Below are 3,737 nucleotides of genomic sequence, written 5' to 3'. Positions count from 1 at the left end.
ATATTAAAACATCTTTTTTATTTTTATTAAATTACTAACCACAGAGTTAGGAGATCAGTAAAAAACAATCAATTAATCACAATTACAATTCAAAAAATCAATCACAATTTTTCATATTTCAAATAAAACCCAAAAGGGTTTGCAAGTTTACAGTATTCAACATAGCTTCTAGAAATTCTGTGTATTACCAGATTCACTATAGAACTAAAATGATTGATTTTAATATATTTTATTTAACATTTTTTGCATTTATGAGGAAAACGCTCTGTTATGGATGTGACAGATGTGAAATTTCCTTTTGTGTGACTTTTGTAAAACAAATATAATTTTTGAAAAAACCTTGACAGATACATTTTTGAGTATTTCCGTACTGTAAAATACAAGCCTGCTCAAACAAACTTAGAAAGGGTTTTTGGTGAAAACCTTTTTTCATGGCGAGGTTCACATTTGGCGACGTGGTGGCGAAGTGGGTAGCACTTTTGCCTCACAGCAAGAAAGTCGCTGGTTCGAGCCTCGGCTGGGTCAGTTGGCATTTCTGTGTGGAGTTTGCATGTTCTCCCCGTTTTTGCGTGGGTTTCCTCCAGGTGCTCTGGTGTCCCCCACAGTCCAAAGACATGTGATATAGGTGAATTGAGTATGCTAAAATTGACCATAATGTAGGTGTGTGTGTGTGTGTGTGAGCGTGTGTACGAATGTTTTACCAGTGATGGGTTTCGGCTGGAAGGGCATTCGCTGCGTAAAAAAAAATATGCTGTATAAGTTGGCGGTTCATTCTGCTGTGGCGACCCCAGATCAACAAAGGGACTAAGCTGAAAAGAAAATGAATGAATGGATGAATGAATGAATGAGGTTCACATTTATGTATTTGCTCATATGCTAAAACAGCCACTATTACAGTGTATAACAACTTGATCACACTGTAGGTAAATTTAAACAACCAAAATAGACATATACGTCATAATGCTTTATATATATGAACATGTTAAAATGTCTTTTCACGAGAGCTGTTTAGTTGATATTTCATGAAATGCAGTGTTGAGGTCTACAGTATCTGGACATCTGTCACTCTGCAGCTGAGCTCATGATGAAGAATCGCCAGGGATGGGCAATAATACTGTGCACTGAAATGTATTTTCAAATAAAATACCAAATACCTCAATTTTACATGTATGTGAAATAAACTAAAGAAAACAGCAGCCACAAATGTATTAAAATAAACTACTGTATTTAGAAAATGATACAAAATACTTTTACAAGGAAGTGTGACATTTCTTCACAAACCTTCGATCAATAGGCCTGTTCGATCAATCCCTTCACCATTAAACTGATTTGTGAAGTAACAACAGCCTTTCTCTGAGCAAGTTTTAAGTCAGCTTCTCTGCCAACTCATTCACCTCTACTCCTGTATATGAGTAGGCATTCATAAACATTGTTTCTCTTTCAATTCAGTATAAATTTTGTACAAATTTCATATAGAAAGTCCAGTCTTAAAGATGATCTCTTTAATCACTGTAAAAACCATCTAATGCAGATAATGAGTTGGAACATACTACTATATCTCTTTGTTGTTTCCATCCATTGTGTGGCCAGTGAAATGGACACCATCTCTTAACGTCTTATATTTTAACGAAGAGGTTATTTTTTTTTTTGTTCACATAATTATCTTTAAACAAATCTTTAATACTTAATATAAAAACATAATTTCTGAAATCTACTAAAATCCACAGTTTTAGTCATTTCCATACATCATGCTAGTTTTTGCAAGTGTTCTCTTTAATGCACTTCTCTTAAAAAAAAAAAAAAAAAAAAAGGTGTTCTCTGTTTTTGCAAATAAACTCTTTATATACTATATGTCCTGCTGCAGAGGAGGAGCTTGGCCAGATGCACCCCAGCCCAAACCAAACGCATGAATTGAGCATGCCATTGTTAATATATTAGGAGAAACATAAACGTATGTATGCTTTTTTGGTCAAACGCTTTGGACATCGCTTGAACAAAATTTAAGACTTTGTAAAAACTCAATTATTTTTTTAATACCTTTTAAGGGCCTTAATTTTCTCATAACTGATTTATCAACTTTTAATACTTTTCAAGACCCCGCGGACACCCTGTAATAAATAGCATCTGTATGACAAATATAATTAACCTGATGTTTTCTAATAATGATAACGTGGCGTAGCATATAAACTAAAAATAGCTGTGGGCCTAAAGTCATGGTCACACTGCACTTTCAGCCCCATAGATTTCCATGCATACGCATGCGAAAGCAGAAGACAGCAAACGCAGGCTTGTGCGACAAGTTTAGCATGTTGCTGCGTTGTAAAGTTCTAGCTTGGCCAACTCTGACCTGCAAAATATTGGAGAAAAAAAAACATAGGAGGGCTGATCATTTTGACTTCAATGAGCTATACAGTATATGGACAGATCGTGTTTTTCAGCCAATGATGAACTCTCGGTAAAAGCTTGCCTTAATGTGACTGTTTTCAATCTGATATGGTTCCTTTTACAGCATGGATGTTGTGATGTAATTCAAATATAATCAGTTAAAAAGGTTTAAGCATGCAATTGATTGTTAAAGAGTGGAAAAAATTCAATTCAATTCAATTCAGCTTTATTTGTATAGCGCTTTTACAATGTAGATTGTGTCAAAGCAGCTTCACATAAATGGTCATAGTAACTGGAACAGTGTAGTTCAGTTTTTAGTGTTTAAGTTCAGTTCAGTTCAGTTTAGCTCAGTTCAGTGTGATTTAAAATCATTACTGAGAGTTCAAACACTGAAGAGCAAATTCATCGATGCGTAGCTCTACTAATCCTGAACCATGTGAGCCAGTGGCGACAGCGGAGAGGGAAAAAGCAACTTCACCTGATAGCAGTGAAGAAAAAAAACCTTGAGAGAACCAGACTCAGTTGGGCATGACCCTTTAAATTTCTCCGCTGGCCAAAAGTCTTGTGCAGAGCTTCAGTCACGGCGGTGGAGGCTGGAAGCTGGCCTCAGCGAAGACTCGTCTGTCCCTGGAGCGTCGCTGGAATCAGACTCATGTTCTCCACTCCCCATGACCATCAGCGCAGCAGCAGCTCAGGATATGGCCTGGTCCCAGATATGGAAACCTTGGGATCATCTTGTCGCTGGTCTTGGATCCAATCAGTGACTCTGCATAATCTGAGGACCTCGGGATGAGTATCCCCAGGTAAAAATAGAGAATAAAGAGAATAATTAGCGTGCTGCACAAATTATAGCAGCAGACTAGCGCAAAAGTTTCATTGAAAATACTGGGGTCAAATTAATTTCCATATTTTAAAGACGGTGCAGAAAAATGGAATTTAATGCAGTGCTTCTTGTTTGGTCTGATACCTACTTAATATTGTATCTCAGCCAGGTAGTGATGATCCAGGCCTGAAGCCAGCCTGGTGAAAGGGGTGATTCTTTTTCTCAAAAATTGACTTTTTTGCAGTTATTCGCATCATTTTCTATTTAATGGTGACATTTAAATATTGCATTTAAGTGCAATTTTTAGCACTATTTTTAGCTGGATTAGCTTGTGGGATGGCCATCAAAACCACACATTATAATGTTCCAAAAGATATTAGTTAAATATTTAGAATAAACAATAATAGCCAAATTACTATTCAAATTCATTTTAATATGAGCCGCTTTTGGTGCTTCACACCTTATTATTGCTCATTTTTTGTTTCAAGAATAACGTCCAAGATTTAGAATAAAAAGTTACTTGTAAAAT

The sequence above is a fragment of the Danio rerio genome, chromosome 1 (genome assembly GCF_049306965.1).
Source record: "Danio rerio strain Tuebingen ecotype United States chromosome 1, GRCz12tu, whole genome shotgun sequence".
Classification (NCBI taxonomy): Eukaryota; Metazoa; Chordata; class Actinopteri; order Cypriniformes; family Danionidae; genus Danio; species Danio rerio.
This window is presented reverse-complemented; position numbering follows the sequence as displayed.